Source organism: Cupressus sempervirens, chromosome 10 (genome assembly GCF_028749045.1).
Source record: "Cupressus sempervirens isolate cs-2001-9-10 chromosome 10, ASM2874904v1, whole genome shotgun sequence".
Classification (NCBI taxonomy): Eukaryota; Viridiplantae; Streptophyta; class Pinopsida; order Cupressales; family Cupressaceae; genus Cupressus; species Cupressus sempervirens.
The window spans coordinates 915531182-915550629 of NC_143127.1; the positions used below are offsets into that span (position 1 = coordinate 915531182).

At 35.3% G+C, this 19448-nt stretch overlaps 1 pseudogene; it reads left to right on the forward strand.

Annotated features, from left to right (window-relative positions):
* The first annotated feature begins 494 nt into the window (after window positions 1-494).
* Window positions 495-19448, forward strand: part of LOC149536985 (cysteine-rich receptor-like protein kinase 2) — a 114588-nt pseudogene continuing 95634 nt past the window's right edge.

Sequence of the window (19448 nt, forward strand, 5' to 3'; positions counted from 1 at the left end):
GGAGAAACATAGTGGAGGGATGGCAAGATATTTTGGTCAAGATAAGACCATTGCCATTCTTAGAGAACATTATTTTTGGCCTCAAATTTCACAAGATGTGAAGAATTTTGTACAGAGTTGCCAGACTTGTCAAGTTGCCAAGGGGTTTAGTCACAATACTGACCTATATCAGCCATTGCCTGTTCCATCAAGGCCATGGGAGGACATAAGTATGGATTTTTTCCTTAGATTGCCAAGGACACAAAGGGGTAATGACTCAGTATTCGTGGTGGTTGATAAGTTCTCCAAAATGGCACATTTCATTCCATGCCACAAAACTCATGATGCTGTCCATATTGCAGACTTGTTTTTCAAAGAGGTGGTAAGACTACATGGTCTTCCAAGAAGCATAGTTTCTGATAGAGATACTAAATTTGTGGGGTATTTTTGGAGAAAATTGTGGAAGAAGTTGAGAACAGACCTAAAATTTAGTTCCACGCATCACCCGTAGACTAATGGCCAAACAGAAGTGGTAAATAGAAGTCTGGGCAATTTGTTGAGATGTTTAGTTGGGGATAAGCCCAAGGGATGGGATTTGATTCTACTACAAGCAGAGTTTGCTTAAAATAACTCTATAAATAGGAGTACTAGAAAATCACCATTCCAAATTGTATATGGGAATAGCCCAAGGACTGCACCAGAATTGAGGAAGATAGAGCAAGGGGAGAGGACAAGTGTTGAAGTGGAAGAATTTGCTAAACATATCAAGCATCTACATGAGGAGGTTCAGGCACACATTACCAAGATGAATCAAGAGTATAAAGCTAGGGCTGATCAAAGGAGAAGACATAAGGAATTTGAAGTAGGGGATCTAGTCATGGTGCACTTACGAAAAGAAAGATTTTCAGCTGGTACTTACAACAAGCTGAAAATGAAGAAATTTGGCCCCTGCAAAATTTTGAAAAAACATGACTCAGGAAATGCATATGAGGTGGAGCTGCCAGATGGTATTCACATTTCTCCTATTTTCAATATTGCAGATTTAACAAAGTATCATGATGATGGTATAGATGAGGAGCTGGTGTTAGAGCCATGTCCAATTCTTGCTTCTAAGAAGGAGGAGATAGAAGACATTCTAGATCATCGTGTGGGTAGGAGTACCAGAAACAGGCAGTATGAAGAGTATTTGGTCAAATGGAAAGGACGACCGATCGAGGATTCAACTTGGATTTTAGCAACTGAAGTTTCTCATTTGGGATTTCCTCTACCATTCATAAAGTAACAGGGTCACTTTTCAATCTACCCTAGGTGTCTGATGCAGGAGCATTTAGAGGTATAAGGGCAATCCTATGTCACCCAAAAAAATGTACTAGTCTTAGTTTCTATTTCATGTGTTTTCATTTTTGGATACCCATTTGGGTCAAATTAAGGTTTCAACTCTCACAGTTCCACTATTAGTAAATCCTGAAAAAATAGGAGTATGTAATTGGGCCATCATTTTGGTGAACTAGGAGGTGCAAATTGGCTAGATGAATGTAATTGTGATTTAGAGCATTCCAAAAAAAGAATTAGGTCAAAAGACCCCATGGTTTGAAAGTTATTGCAATTTTTCGGGTTGTGGAGACCTCCTAAGAATGCTTCAAAGTTAGGTTAGGGGCATTAAATGACCTCAAAAAGGGCCAAAAAATGGGGGACGAGAAAAGCTGGTCCATAGGGCTATAGAGTGCTTCAAGAGCTTTTCGAAAATGTAAACGGTTTATCAATCGGAGCTACGGTTCAAAAGTTATGCCTCCTGGAAGTTCGATTACCATTTCTGGATCCTTCTAGATTTGCACCGACTTCTAACACAGCTTCTGGAGCCTTCTATTGGGTCGGTGGATGCCTACTAGCACTTTCTAGAATGTATTCCTAGTCCTTAACCCTCTGAGGTCTATTTAAGGAGATTCCTGGCATTGTAAAAGGCAGTTCGGAGTGGAGTTTGAGAGGAGGTACTGAAAGGAGAAATTATCTCCACATTTATGCTATTGTAAGCCCTTAGGGCATGTTTTGAAGTTTATTTTCTCTGTACTGAATGCACTAGCTTATTTTTTAGTTAATACAATTTCTCTTTTCTGTTGTGTCCATTCTGTTCTTGGGTTGTGTCCCCATCAAATGATAACTCTAATCATAATTATATTACAATCATTGTCAAATATCTAATCGTAATCTCAATTACAAGAAAAATACTAGATTTAAACCTTATGATCATTTTAATTACATATTCTAGTAACATGAATTGTGTGACTAATTTGAAATAGAAGCTTATGTCTAATCCTTGTTCTAATCGTAATTCAAAGTCTTATCATTGACAAGTATACAATGCTAGTAGGTTAAGTGTGACCTCTAATGAATTCAGAGTAGTCAAGAAAAAAAAACTTAAATTAAAAACTATTTTGTAAAATAGCCTTATATCGTTTACCTTCAACTATTTTTAAAATGACCTAATATGGTATACCTTCTAGATAGTCCATCCATTAGTAAACGTTGTATACTATAATGTGGTAGCCCAAACAGAAAAAGCTTCAAAATAATTTGCTCTATTTGTTAGATAGCTTGTGGAATCAAGACTTTTTCAATTGCTGCGTGTATTGATCCAAAAATATTCTGAAAAAGATAAAAGTTGCCATCATTTGTGGGAGATTGATTTGTTTTATCTTCTGTTTGAATTGATCTCTAAAATACGAGAAAATGAAAGGAACTAATATTTGTGTGTAATAATGGGAATGTACTGGTTTATTGCCTTAGTTTTCTTTCTTTGACTTCGATAAACAATATATTGTAATGCTGGTGAGAATAAATAACTCGCCTGTAATACCGAAGTCTATATAATAAGCTCCTATTTTTTTTGCCATCATAACAATTCAACAACTTTGGCACGTGTGAGTATTTCTCCAATATCAATGAGAATATCTAGAGCCTTCTTGCAATTAGAGAATAGTGCAAGGCTGATTATTTTATTCTCCATATTACTAATATCTCCCATTAAAGCAGACCCAGAGACTAGGCTTGTAGCCTTCGGATGCAGCACAACCCCCTACAACAACGTTACGGTCTTTGAGAAAAATTTCAACACCATTCTGGCTGCCGTGGTCAAAGACATCATTCCATCTAGGTTTTCAACAATAAGTGTGGTGGAAGGATCAGATCTGGCTGATTTAGTCTATGTTCTCGCCCAGTGCAGAAAAGATAAATCCTCTACCAATTTTGTTGCATGCATTAAAGTAGCACTAAATCAAGTTCGCACCAATTTCAATCAAACATATTGCGGTGGCAGGGCAACCTACGGCAGCTGTTATGTGTGCTTCGAGAACTCCAACTTTTACAATGAATACACTCATACGGGAAATAAACAGGTCTGCAGTGATGCCACCATGCCAACGACCAATTCGATGGCAGAAACTGGTAAAAGTTTGATAAGCGATCTCTGCACTGTGACTCCGGATACAAAGATTATTTTGTTGTGCAGAATAGACAAGGGCCATCCAATATGACTTTCTACGGACTTGCCACCTGCATTCATTCCCTTTAGAAGGATTTCTATAAAAATTGGCTGAGTATTGCTCAGACAAATATAAATAAGTGTTTTCCTACTCCGACGAACGAGCTATAGACACTGGCTGCTACTTGCAATAGGATATCAAACCCTTCTTCCCAAGCAATACCACTATCAAGCTCGCGAATTTCTTACCCATGGGTTAGAGATTGTTTATATTCATTGAACAGTTTCCAATTTTGTTGAAGCTTCTGACATCTTTCCTTAGAAGCAAGTTTGGATTTCATAAATGAAATTTCATAAAATCAGCTGAATTGCTCTTGTTTAGAATTTATGTCAGACATTTAGTATAATTTACAATGATTTTTTAATTCTCCATTTTTTATTTTAGGGAAGAAGAAGGAGACATGTTCAACAGTGGGGATAATAATTAGTGATGTGGGAGGGGTATTCATACTTGGCCTTTTCACTTGTCTCCTTGCCTTTGGGAAGAAGATAGTGCAGTCAAAGCATGGGAAAGGTAAATATTGTTTTATGCTAAATTTTTTGTGAGTCAATTCGATCTTATTTATTTCTAATATCACAAAATAAAAATGTGTTGAATAGCGGATATTGAAGGAGCCGCAGAACTCCATGGACCAGAAGATTTTGACAAGGAGGGTTTGGTGAAGCACTCAAGGTAAATTAACATTTATTTTCTGCCCATATTAGATTTGTGCACTACTGTAAAATAATTGGTTAGTTTGGGATTTCCAAGGCATGTTAATAACCGGAAAAGTTGTGGTAGTAAAGAAACTGACATTAGGTCGATCTCCTCATGCAATTTTGAAATTCGAGAGTAAACTGAACCTCATTTCTAATGTTCATTCTAGAAATCTTGTTCGATTACTCAGATGCTGCAGACAAGGCCAAGAGAGGCTCCTGATTTAAGAGTGCCCAATAGTAGCCTTGACAGAATCTTATTCGGTTCGCTATTCCCTATCTTTCATCTTATTTATTCTTTTATTTGTTACACCAAACATGATGGGTTGCAAAAGTATAGTGATTTACCCTGAATGCAGGTAAAAATAAAAGACTTTTGAGTTGGAAGGAAAGGTTCGAGATTATTGTTGGCATTGCTCGTGGTCTGGCATATATCCACAAGGAATTCCATGTCTGTATCATCCTGTTGGAATATTAATTGCAGATGGTCGTTTCTCCCTGGAGCCAAAAGCCCACCTACCACCTGACGACTAGTAGAACAGATAGAAACATAAATTTGGTGGGTGAGTTTTTTCAAATTCAGAAATTAGAGGGAAAATAATTTTGCTGAAGACAAAAGGAATGTTTTATCATTCATTCGATAGTAGATAGAGAAGAAGTTGAGGAGCTCAGAAGTTGTAGAGTAGAGAAAGTGATCAGCAGATCTTGTTTGTTGCAAGGATAGAGGAAGTTCATTTCGTGCCTATAGTTGCATGTGTTTCTTCTCTGATCATTCTGTAAGTTGAATAGTTTACTATTTTCATTCGTCCTGTTGAAGCACTGATTGCTCCAGGCATTATTGTATGCAGCCACTAGAGCTGCAAGTTTAAAGTTTTATCAGTTTAAAGTTTTAGGGTTATTTTAAGGTTTTTTGGTTGAAGCCGAATGCTCCCAAATTTGTAATAGTTTGAATTGGAGTTGAATAGAAAGAAAGCAAGCATACTTGAATCCATTGTTGTCCTTCTTCTATTCATTGTATTTTGGAAGGTTTATTTGAAATTTTGAATCTTTGAGTCTCTGGTTTTAATGGTGGAAATATTCATGTTATAAGTTTGCACTTGGTATTGTCTTTGGTAGAAGTCATTCTCTTCAGTGGCTACCGAGTACACTCGATGCCTTCTTCTACCGAGTTCACTCGGCAATCACTTTGCCTATCGAGTTCACTTGATAATCATTCTTCTACCGAGTTCACTCGGTAATCACTTTGGTTACCGAGTTGTGTGTTCTTTCATTTACTGAGCTAACTCGGTAAACTCTCATGCTGCCTATTCTCTTTGGTTATCGACCAAAATTTATCACTCGGTAATAGTTGTTCCCGAGCAGATTTTAGGGTTAGGTTGTGAGTTTTTTTTTTTTTGTTTTAATATTTCTCACATGGTATCATATCTTTGAGGCCCCACATCCATAGTGAGTTAGGGCATTTTTTTCTGAGATATTTATCATGGTAGGAGATGCAAGAAAGATATGGCAGCAATCACCACCATTCAATGGACAAAATTACGATGCATGGGCAAAGAAAATGAAAACTATTATGGTTGAAAATGATTTGTGGGAGTTTTTGGTCAATGGATTCAATGATGTGATAGACCCAACTCAATATGCTGCACTCACAAATGCATAGAAGACTCATTTGAAAGAGTCAAGGAGGAAAGATGCAAAGGCATTAAGTCTTATTGAAGGAGCAATGATAGAAATAATATTTCCAAAGAGTGCAGCAGCAAATTATGCAAAGGAAGCTTGGGATATCCTTGAGATGAACTTCAAGGGGACTAATAAAGTTCGTAAGTAAAGCTACAGAATATAAGGAGGGAGTTTGAGAACCTCCAGATAAAGGAAAATGAATCAGTTGCTGACTTTAGTTCAAGGACCTCCAATGTGATTAATCAGCTGAAGTCAAATGGAGAAGACTATCAAGAGTAGAGGATAGTGGAGAAGATATTGAGGAGTTTACCTCATAAATATGACAACTTGGTCATGACCATAGAAGAGGAAAAAGACCTCATTGTTTTGACAATGGATGAGTTGATGGGTTCTCTTCAAACCCATGAGCATAGGATCAACAGATCTACTTCTTCATCTTCCCAAGAACAAGCATTCAAGGCTTAGTCAAATCCAAGATGAAGGGGGAGAGGAAGAAATGGCTCAGGCAGAAACTCTAGAGGCAAAGGTCGAGGTAATGGAGGAAAAAGAAATGCTGCAGCAGAAAGCTTAGGAAGAGCAGATGGAGCAAGTAGCTCACAAAATATTTCAAGAGGAGGTAAAAAAAAATACAACTCATATAAGAGTAATGTAGAATGCTACTGCTGTCATAAATATGGGCATTATGCAAGTGAATGTTGGAAGAAGCAGAATGATCAGTCATGACAAGCAAATGTGGCTGATGTGAACATGGGAAGTGGACCCAATGCTCCTGCCTTCATCATGTGTAATGTTGGTGAAGAAGGAAGCCCTGAGGTTTGGTACCTTGATAGTGGATGTAGCAACCACATGAGTGGTAATGAAACCTTGTTTTCATTCATTGACAAGAGTTTCAAATTTGAAATTAAAATGGGTAACAATGGAACCCTACTAGTTGTGGGCAAAGGATCTATTATGGTCCGCGCAAAGAAAGGTGTGAAAAGATAAATACAAAATGTGTATTTCACCCCTGGTATGAAGCACAATTTTATGAACATTGGTCAGCTCATTCAAAATGGATACAAAGTGCTGATGGAGAATGACATGTGTGTCATTAAAAAAAAGGATGGGAGCAAGAACCTACTTGCAACAGTTCAAATGACAAAGAACAGAATGTTTCCCTTGAGGATTGAGACATGTTTCTCATCTCAAGTTGGTGTTGCACCTCCTACACAATCAGCTCTAAGGAGTGTGATTGAAGATCCCTCACGGCTATGGCACCTCAGGTATGGTCATCTTGGCTATGCTGGTTTAAATTTGTTGTCAAATAAAAGAATGGTAGAAGGTTTGCCACATATAGAAAATTCATATGACAAGTGTGAGGCTTGTATTTTGGGTAAGCAACATAGGCTTCCCTTTAATTCTAAAAATTCTGGGAGAGCTAGATATCCATTAGAGTTAGTGCATACTGACCTAGTCAGTCCTATGCAAGTTACTTCCATTTGCAGGAGTACTTATTTCATGAAATTTATTGATGACTTCAATCATAGGACATGGGTGTATTTCTTAAAAAATAAATTTGAAGCATTTGATAAATTTGTAGAATTTAAAGCCCAGGCTGAAAGCGAATGGACACTATATCAAAGTCCTAAGATCAGATAGAGGAGGGGAGTATACCTCCAATTCTTTTGTAAATTTTTGTAGGAAACATGGTATAAAGAAAGAGCTCAGAGCCAGCTATACACCACAGCAGAATGGTGTGGCTGAAAGAAAGAATAGGACCATGGTTGAAATGGCAAGGAGCATGATGAAAGAGAAAGGTCTCCCAACTAAACTTTGGGGAGAGGCTATGGCAACAGCAATTTACCTAATTAATAGGTGTCCTACAAAGGCAGTCCATGATAGAATTCCAATGGAAGCATGGTCACAAAGAAGATGGATAGTTGAACACCTACGAGTGTTTGGATGTGTTGCATTTGCACATGTGCCTAAAGAGAAAAGGCAAAAAATTGATGACAAAGGTGTGAAATGCATTTCCACAGGGTATAGCCCAGAATCAAAGGCATACAGATTGTATGACCCATTGAACAACAAGATGATGCTTTCAAGAGATGTGGAATTTCTTGAAAAGCAGTCTTGGTATGGTTCAATTGATGAGTCACCAAGCACTTCAGGTAAAGTGCCATTTATGAATGAAGAGGATGTTGATGAATAGCAAGAAGAAGGAGTAGATAGAAGAAAAGGCAAACAACCACAGTCATTACCGAGCTCCTCTAGGCATGACCGAGAGTCAGTGCCAAGCAGCAACAGTGAAGATTCTAATCCCACACTCTCCTCCCTGTTACCAAGAAAGACCAAGAGTCTTAGGGAGATAAACCAAGATGAAAGGTATGAAGATTATGATGAGAGTGTTAATTTTGCATTATTTTTTCATAGTGATCCAATATATTTTGAAGAAACTATTAAGGAGAAGAAATGGTGTAAGGCCATGGATGAGGAAATAGATGCTATAAAAAGGAATGAGTCATGGGAGCTAACTGATTTGCCTGCCAAGAAGCAAGTGATTGGAGTGAAATGGGTCTACAAGACCAAATTCAATGCTGAAGGTAATATTGATAGGCATAAGGCAAGGTTGGTAGTCAAGGGCTACAAACAACAATATGGAAGAGATTATGATGAGACCTATGCCGTGGTTGCAAGAATGGAAACCGTGCATGTTGTCATAGCAATTGCAGCTTAGCACAAGTGGAAGGTATTCCAAATGGATGTGAAGTTCGCCTTCCTAAATGATGTATTGAAAGAAGAAGTCTATGTGGAGTAGCCACCCGGTTATGAAGTTGCAGGTAAAGAACACAAAGTATATAGATTAAAGAGAGCTCTTTATGGGCTCAAGAAAGCTCCACGGGCATCGTATAGTAGGATTGACTCATATTTGATGAGCAATGGCTTTTGCAAAAGAAATGGTGAGCCTACTCTCTACATCAAGGTAGAAAATGGAAATATTTTGATTGTTGTCTTGTATGTAGATGATTTGATTTTTACTGGAAATGACAAGGCTCTAATTGGTGAATTCAAAGAGGCCATGAAAAGTGAATTTGAAATGACAGACCTAGGTCTCTTAAAGTACTTTCTAGGCATTGAAGTAAAACAGATGGATGATGGCATCTTCATCTCTCAAGAAAAGTATGCAGGGCAGATCTTGGAGAGATTTAAAATGCAAAACAGTAAGGCAACCCCAACACCAATAGCAGTAGGTCTGAAGTTGAGTAAGGAAGACTCTAGCAAGAGAGTGGATCCAACACTATACAAGAGTATGGTTGGAAGTCTGATGTATTTGACTGCAACTCGGCCAGACCTAATGCATGCAGTAAGTCTGATTTCCAAATTTATGGAAACACCAAAGGATTCCCATTGGCAAGCGGGAAAAAGGATCATAAGGTATGTGAAAGGTACCAATGGATTTGGAATTTTGTATACCATAGTAAATGATTTCGAGTTGGTTGGTTATACAGATAGTGATTAGGCTGGAAGTTTAGATGATAGGAAGAGCACTTTCGGATATATGTTTCATATGGGTCTGGGTGAAATTTCATGGGCATCCAAGAAGCAACCTATTGTTGCTCAATCTATAGCAGAGGCTGAATACATAGCCACAAATGCAGTAGCATGTCAAGCTATTTGGTTAAGGAGGATCTTGACATATTTGAATGAAAAGCAAGGAGATGGAACCACAATTTATTGTGACAAGATTTCATCTATTGCATTGTCTAAGAATCTAGTCTTCCATGGGAGAAGCAAACACATATAGATCGGATATCACTTCATTAGAGAGTTGGTGGAGAATGGGGATATCAAGATTGAATATTGCAAGTCTGAGCAGCAGCTAATAGACATTTTTACCAAGCCATTAGGCATTGGGACTTTTGTACACCTAAGAGAGTGTCTTGGTGTAGTTGATTTGGATCAGTAGTGATCCTTGTTTTTTTGGCTCGAGATAAAGGGGGAGTGTTGGAATATTAATTGCAGATGGTCGTTTCTCCCTGGAGCCAAATGCCCACCTACCACCTGACGACCAGCAGAATAGATAGAAACATAAATGCGATGGGTGACTTTTTTTTAATTCAGAAATGAGAGGGAAAATAATTTTTTTGAAGACAAAAGGAATGTTTTATCATTCATTCGGTAGTAGAAAGAGAAGAAGTTGAGGAGCTCAGAAGTTGCAGAGCAGAGAAAGTGATCAGCAGATCCAGTTTGTTGCAGGGACAAAGGAAGTTCATTTCGTGCCTATAGTTGCACATGTTTCTTCTCTGATCATTCTGTAAGTTGAATAGTTTATTGCTTTCATTCGTCCTATTGAAGCAGTGATTGCTCCAGGCGTTGTTGTATGCAGCAATTAGAGTTGCAAGTTTGAAGTTTTATCAGTTTAAAGTTTTAGGGTTATTTTAGGGTTTTTTGGTTGAAGCCAAATACTCCCAGATTTGTAATAGTTTGAATCAAAGTCGAATAGAAAGCAAGCAAGCATACTTGAATCCATTGTTGTCCTTCTTCTGTTCATTGCATTTCGGAAGGTTTATTTGAAAGTTTGAAGCTTTGAGTCTTTGGTTTTAATGGTGGAAATATTCATGTTATAAGTTTGCACTCGGTATTGTCTTTGGTAGAAGTCATTCTTTGCAGTGGCTACCGAGTACACTCAGTGCCTTCTTCTACCGAGTTCACTCGGTAATCACTTTTCCTACCGAGTTCACTCGATAATCATTCTTCTACCGAGTTCACTCGGTAATCACTTTGGTTACAGAGTTGTGTGTTCTTTCATTTACCGAGCTAATTCAGTAAACTCTCCTACCACCTATTCTCTTTGGTTACTAAGAAAAATTTATCACTGAGTAATAGTTGTTCCTGAGTAGATTTTAGGGTTAGGTTGTGAGTTTTTTTTTTGTTTTAATATTTCTCACACATCCACCGTGACATTAATTCAAGTAATATATTGCTTGATGAAAACTTTTAGGCAAAAATAGTAGATTTTGGGCTGGCGAGACTTCTTCCAAACGATAAAACTCATGTCAGCACTAGGTTTGCAGGAACACTGTGAGAAAAATAGTAATTTATGTACTTGCATTTTCTAATCATCAAGTTTTCAATACAAATAGTAACACCATTATTTTTGGGGGTTTTGCAAAGGATACACAGCTCCTGAATATGCTCACCGTGGGCAATTAACAGAGAAAGCTGACACCTACAGCTTTGGGGTTGTGGTTCTCACAATTCTCAGTGGTAGAAAAAGAATTGACTTGAAGCAACCACTAGATATGCAATATCTTCTTCAATGGGTATTTCATAATTCTAATAACACACTTTGAATCCTTTAATCAATTCTTTCCCCTCCCTAAAAATCTTAATCATTTTTCTTAAAATGATAATGATAGGTTTGGAGCCTATACTAAGATAATGAATACAAAGATAGATAAATAAATAGAAATAAAACTAAATTCATTGCCTTTCTCCTTCTTGACCTACATTAGACTGATTATTGAGTTCATATAAAAAGAAATCTATTTAGCGAGATACAATGGTACCTAGCTTTTGTATTGGCCAGTTCTATAGGAATTCTTTTTAGATACATGGTTCATCAATACATTAAAAAAAAACTTTTGGAGTGTCAGGCACAACCGATAATGCACCCCATTCATTCACATAGCCCATTACCAATCATCATTAATTCAATTTTCATCACTTAGTTGGGGAATATAAATGCAACTGACTTCTATTACATGACCACTATCAAGAACATCATATCCTTCACAATTAGACAAACAAATTCTCACTTCCAATCCCAAAACTTTTATCCAATAAACACACACACAGACCGTTGAATTGCGACAACCAACTCACCACCAATACAACCTACTTTCACTTACTGCAACCACAACTAACTTCAATAACTATTCAATAACATCAAACACACATACTTCAAAAACATACATAATTAAAATTTCCATGATCAATATCTTCCATGCCATGTGTATGCATTCTTTGGAACTCCCGCTTGCATAGAGATACTCCACATGCTTCTAATCTATGAATTATAGTGTCACACAACACTAACTCAAACACACTTCAACTTTGGCTTTCTTCTTTTCATGGCTTCTCTATTTCTCATAGTAGTCTCCTGATTTGTTCTTCTCTTTATTCTTGCAGAAGATAACATAAAATTTCATTGCTTGTTGGGCTACGATGCCACAACACTCTTCACCAATTATAAACTTTTTGACCTCTCCACAATCTCAGGGATCATCTCCCATTAGCTCTGATACCACTTGAAGGAGTTTAATAGAGTGGATCAAAGACAAACACCAACTAAAAGATAAGAATTCACTTCAATATGTAAAATACAAAGACTACCACAATGTGCTACAACACTTCATGCTCATTAACATAACTAAAATCTATTACAAGTCCTTAGAATGCTACAACATTCTATCCACTCATGATCCACAATGAGAAATCCAAAATGGGCTTTGCTGATCACAGGCCCAACTTATTCTATTTATAAGAAAATGCATATTTAATGTTGTAGCAAAGAGTTGACAATATACTTAATGCTTGATGGTGAGGCTGGTGTGTTGGTTAGTGTTTGGATGACTAAGGACTGCTAATGATGGCTACACGTTTGCTGCTTTTGGTTGTTTGTTTGTGGTTGTGGAAAGTAGGTAGGTGGGAGAAATTACTCCACCAACAGATAACAAGGTTATATAGTGGGTGGAAAGTAAGAAGGAGATGGAAGGGTATAGTGAAAAAGAGGTTTTGAGGGTGATAAATCTTGCGCTTGTGTGCATACAAGCTTCTCCCAGACAAAGACCATCAATGTCTAAGGTTGTGACAGTACTATTAAATAGGGATGAGATTGATTTTCAAAAAACTTTGCAACCATCATTCATAGACGTGGGGCACAATGAACACGGAGGAAGTTCCAATTCTGGTACACCTGCCTCTCAATACAACACGATAGTTACGAAGTCCCTTAATGCTCATTAACAGTGGCTATTTCCCTTGTTGATGGACACAAGGATAGTAGCAAGGAAGAATGAATTGTTTATATAATCCCTGTATTATATAATCCCTCATCTCTATTTGCAAATAATATTTAAAATATTAGATTTTTTTCCCTTTCTATCTTGATATATAAGCACAAAATCTTTGAGATGTGTAACAAATTGAATGATCCTATGATGCTGATAAATTTATTTTGAATATAGAAACTAAAATGAATTGTGCAAATAGAAATTTGTTTAACTAATTCTATGAAGACTTAGGCTAAACAATAGTAAGCTTCTCAACGAACTTGTATAGGAATTTTTTTTCATTTTTTTATATACAAAGTAAATTGAGAAAATGTATTAAATGAAAGTAGTAATTGTAGAAATACTAAGAGGGGGATGATGAATAAGTAAGTAGAATTGATTTTGACCATCAAGTTGGAAATAAAATATAGGATAATGACAAAGACAAGAACTATGAAAGAGAGAATAAAGAAAAGAAGAAGAGAATGGTAATAGAGTGATTAAAGATGAATATCACGCAAAAAATCAATTGGATAGTGAATATAAAGAAAAAAGAACAAAAATAGCTTGAAAGGATATGAATATCTCTAAGAAGGGAAGGTACAGAAAATCAGCAAGAAAAAAGGTCACCTATTACAAAACAAAAATAAATGTGAAGAAGCATTAGCATATCATTATAAAACTAAAGAATGTATGAACACACCTATAATTTCATGTGCTCAAATTTCATGACTATAATTTATTTTACTGCAATTTGATCCATTTTGTGAATATAGCTCACAATTGTTTGTGTAATTGGTTATTACATTGTCTAAATGTTTCAATGTATATTGTAACCAACCATATGTTTGATAGTTCCTACAACTATTATTATTACCATTTCTCCAATTGCGTGCTCAATATATTCTTATTTATGTCTATACATACTTAAATAAAAAAATAATCAATTTTTTCCTATCAAATGTCTCATGCCAATCATTTTTCTTTTTCATATTATATTAGAGCATACAAATTCTATTGGAAGGCTTATGTGTTGAATGTCTAATGACTAATGACTGTGAAAAATGAAGTAGCATATAATAAAGAGGGTCCATCTCTAGAAAATATATTCTTGATTGTTTCTCCATCAAATAGAGTTGAAGGTTTCTCTACAACAATTACATACTATGATGATAGATGCCCAATTAGGAGAGGTTTTAAAGTTAGGTAGTTTGCATTGTCAACTAGCCCAATAGAAGTGCATAAGGTATGAAGAAAATAAGATATTGTGATGGTAGTAGTGGTGGCCACCAAGTCCTACTACATGGATAATTGATTATCATCAATTGTCAAATTTAGGGATGAGACTAAGAGGTGAATCAAATTTGGCATCCCTTGCATGTCACCTCTCACAACTATGCAAAAAGTTATTTTTTGTTGATAAAAGTTTCTACTTTCACTTACATAAAAAATGTTGATACTATGTTGCAATGCACCTCACCAAATAGATCTTTACACACAGGATAGTTGATGATGTATGAAAAATGTTTCGAAATGTAAATTTTTAGTATTGTATTTTTTTATAATTCTTATGGACATTTGATTTTCTATTTGTTTCACTCCCAAAATTATTTTTACCATATTCATCTAATGCGGGTATATATATTTAAAAGAAGAGTTTCGTATACTTGTCCAAAGGATTCTTTGTTGGGAAGAAGAGGTGTTGACTAGTGTCAAAAATGTTCGAAAAATATATGGTTGGGATGATTTAAGGATTGTGAGAATTTATTTATCTTAACATCTCTTTTCTCTTTTCCTTTATATGAATTCCCCAGCTAGATGAAGATATTGACATAGACATGGAGATGTGAAAATGTGTCAATGTATCACTTTGAGTGTTAGATCATAAATAATTGTTAAAGAGGTTACCTTGTAGGATGGATAACAATGAGAAGCATAAAGAAATTATATATCCCACTTATGGTTTTGAAGAAGCTCCTCCTTGTAGAAAAAGTGATTTTATCTTACGAATTTAATGTGAAAAAAGTGATGATGGAGGTGATCAAATAAATTACATAAAAGGAATATGTGAAAAACCTATTGATTTGAATTTCTTCCTTTGAAAAATGAAAACATAAACTTGACAAAGATGGTAAATTATATGAGTTGTAAATATATAAAGAATGAAACAAAAGTTTGGAAATGATTAAATGGTTAGAATATATTAAAGAGGAGATAAAAATTGGATGATTTATGGAAAAATTTATAAAATTGATTTAATCTTACTCTCTTTAGGCTTTTAGTTTTGCAAAGTAACAAGTGAAACAATTCCAAATGTTGAGAGGCAATTTTCCACTCCAAACTATTTTACCAGTTGTTGATTTAACAGAACACTAATCCTTTGTTCATCAAAAGGTGATTAATATAAAACTATTTTTTAGAATATATTGCTAGAATATAGTACACCTGTCTTCACAACATGAATAGTTAGATTTGGATGTTATTCAAGGCACATTTGATGCATGTGTCATCAAGAAATAATTTATCATATTTTATATAAGTGATTATAAGAAGGATGATATTCATTATGTAGAATAATTCTTGAAGAAGATTTTTACAAACTTGAAATAAAGGGGTATAAAAATTTGGTATACATTGTGTTTTATTTAGATTTATGTAACTCCACAATTTAAATCATCAAGATCATTTTATCCACTATGTAGATATCATCATGTTGAAAATATGTCACATGTCTAGAGTTTTTTTCAAAGTGGACATGTAAAAAATGGTGAAGATGGTGGTGATGAATGATGTATAAAATTTGTGCTACAAAATTATCAAATGAATAATATAGGAGCTTGTATAAAGAGGCAATTAATGCTTTTGAATGCTAGACACATTTCACATCAAATAAGGTTAATGCATCATCAAGAATGAGTCAAATAGTACCACATACATAATTTTTGGCGATAACATTATGCACATGTTTTTAAATTATACATGTTTAATATATGAAATCTTGCTTAAATTGTACACATTCTTAATTAAAATTTTAAAAATGAAATTCATATTTGTTCCCTTTTATATATGTGTACATTCAAGTGTGTTTGTGTTTGTAGATCTACAAGAAAAATATATGATTGCAAGAGGATAGAAAATAAATATTTATTCCATTAAGTTATGAGTAAAAATTATTGTAATTGGACGTTGAAGACTAGGGACTACTTGTTAGAAAATAAAGTCCACCAAGATAACTAAGAGTGGGGAGTGGGGTGAATCAGTTATCAAATCAATATAACTTTTATCAACCTTATTAAACCTTAAGCATCTCAACAATATAATTAGATATCTTAAAAAGAGTATCACATACATAATAACACCAGATTTTTTAACTAGCAAAACCCTTAATCAAATGAAAAACCCTAGTGGGAATGGTACCCACAAAATGATGTACTAATATAAAAGTTCCTTGTAAGAGGATAGACTTTGTGAGGAGCCAATAAAACAGATTCAGTAGATATCAGTCCCGATTAGGATACCTTGTTAGGAGATTCCAACCCTATTAGGAGTTGTGTTAACCATGAATTAGGAGTTCTAGAAGGAAAATGGGCCCACTCTCCAAATACCTTTAGGGGCAAGACAACTCACTATCCAACTGGAGTTTGTATTATTCCTTTCAAAATAATATAAATGAAATTAATCTTCATAACTCAAAATCTTTCTCTTTCCTCTTATTGTGTCAATACCATAACAAATACCTTCATAGACCAAAATATTAAATCTTTAACTTTGTATCAAACTAATCCCTTTGATAGCTTACTTGCATTTAAAAACTTCACATATCACTTGAATTATTCTTACTTGCACACATTTACACGCTACATTACAAGGAAAATAACCCTTTTTTTATACAATATTCTTAAAATAATTCCTTGAGTTGGCCTTGACATTTTCCCAATCAATTACAATAGGACCTCATTAAGATATTATTACAATTACAAAACACTCTTAGCTCACAGTAATTACAATTTTTTACACATGAAACCTCAATCCTCAAACACTCGCTATCATCATCATTATGTTATCTATTATCATTGTCTAACTAGACTCATCCATATTCTATCATAGTTAGGAGATATAATCCAAACACCAGATTGTACTTCTCAAGTACTTTGTTTGCACAATATCTTTTATAAATTACAAATAACTTTCACATGTCTTTGATTTTTGTCATGTGCACTTGTCCACTTCATCAAGACATAATGTATAATATATCCTCAACTACGCTTGACCTAATCATCAATACACAATTTGTATAAACTCGTTCTCTTTCTTCTAATCTGCCAGACTTTATAGAAATAATACTATGTTGACATAAATGAAAAATATAGTCATAAATGTAACTTGTCAATCTCCCAAGGTGTGATATTAATGCTTGGGATACTCCTCCAAAGGAATAACATCAGCATTCATGCTAAAAATCTCCCACCTTGGAATTGATGGAAGCATAGATGAAAAACATCTAAGTTTCAGGAATACCAAATCAGACTCTGTTGTTTCTCTCATATTTCATATCCTTTTCATCAGTCAAATCTAAAACTCTTAGGAACAACTCTTTATCAATGCTTCCTCATTCTTACATGGATGGCATCAATTATTTATACTTCTCCTCAATTGATATAACTCAATGTGATAATCTCCCTTTGCTACAACTCTCCTACATATACATCTCCTATATACTACTAGAAGATGTTTATCATTTAATGTCTCCCCCATTGACATCTATAACAAAGGCATCATCATGTCAATCAAGTTCTTGATGTCTTCAACCAACTCAAGTTTCCAGAGGCATTATTTCATACCAGCTACCAAGAGTCCTAGATGACTCTGCTCAACCACATATACTCCCCCATATAAGAAGCATCAACATTACTTCCAAAAAGGTATGACAAGCATGTGTCCTTGAAATTTGCGAATTCTTTGGCAAATAGAAAGGTGACCATTAATGGGGCAGCCTTTGAAATGATGGAGGATCTCATTACTAGGGTGGGTACCTTGTGTCTCAAAGGAAAGAGATGGCATAAGTAGCTCAAAGTTTCAGATTGAATAAATCTGCATAAATTTTTCTACCCTAAGGAGGAATCTACATGCATGCATAGTGGCTTCTCTCATGAGGACTTTTCTAAGCCATGGGACATTGTATGTTATGCCATCATGTGCTACACTGTGATTGAGGATTGGTTGCAGGTGTTGTATTATTACCACTCCCCCATCTCAAATAACTTTAGAAACCTGGACTTAATCTCTTTCCCACACCTTATTTTTCATTTGATGGAGTATAGTGTTTTTAATGTCTGGAAAGAGAGGGGAGAAGGGAAACCCTTTTATATCCTACATTAGGCCTTCATGTTGAAACTCTATAGATTCCAACTTTCCCTCAAGCCACCTCTTTTGGTTAATCCCCTAGCCAATGTGACTCTGAAATCCTCCACTAACCTGAGCCCTAGGTTGGCCTTGAAGGGCACTATAAAAAATTCCATTGCTACCAAAAAAAAAATTAGCTTTATTGACTTAGATATTGGGTGGAGCAAAAAAGTTGCTAGGGGATTCAACAACAGGCTCAAAATGGAGAAATTTAGGAAACCCCCAAAAAAGAAGCAAGGTTAGAATCTAGGGAGAATGAAACAAAACCTACTAGTAAGAGGAAGATAAAAGTGATCCACTCTAGCTCTAGGAGCAAAGATATCCCTAGCCCATCCCATTTTTTGCATACCATGGAAGGCAACTCATTCTTGGACAAGAACTTGGGTGAGGATATCACCTCCCTAATGAAGAAGGCTACTATGGGTGGTGGGAAGATGGGGAGTCACTAGCATGAAGAGGATAACTTAAAAAAATAGGTTGGATAGGCTGGAGAAGTCGATGTATGATCTAATTTATAATCAGGAGGCATTGTACCATAAATATGGGGCCCTTGCTGGGTTTTCTATGAAGGTAATGCATTGGACGGTCACCACTTTATATTTTATATAGCTGAACAAAGAGAAGAAGGAAGTGGGAAAAGAAAGTGAAACCACTGGCTTCCTCCTTCGCTTTCTGGAAAATAACTTGATCAAAATCCTATTGGACAAGCTTGTCAAGGAGGAGGAAAAACCAACTACGGAGAACTCAGATGATAAAGAGGAGAGTTGGCCCATGTGCTCTTTTTTCTTTTATTTTTTATTATGATATGGTGTACCAGACACAGATAATGTTTCCTTTCCTATTTAAATTTTTACTATAAAATATATGTTATTCAATTATCTTATTTACTTTTTAATTTTCAATAGTGTTCAACATTTTATAATTTATTAATGTAGTCAAAATTAGAAAAATTTGTAGCTATAAAATATTAGAAACCCTTAGTTAGAAAACTAAATTATTATAAAATATTAGAAATCTATTATTAGTGAATAATAGAAAATATTTTCATGTCTTTGAAAATATTGCTTAATCAAATGTATGTGAAAATGTGCATAGATGTTGCTTTTCAAACTATAGAC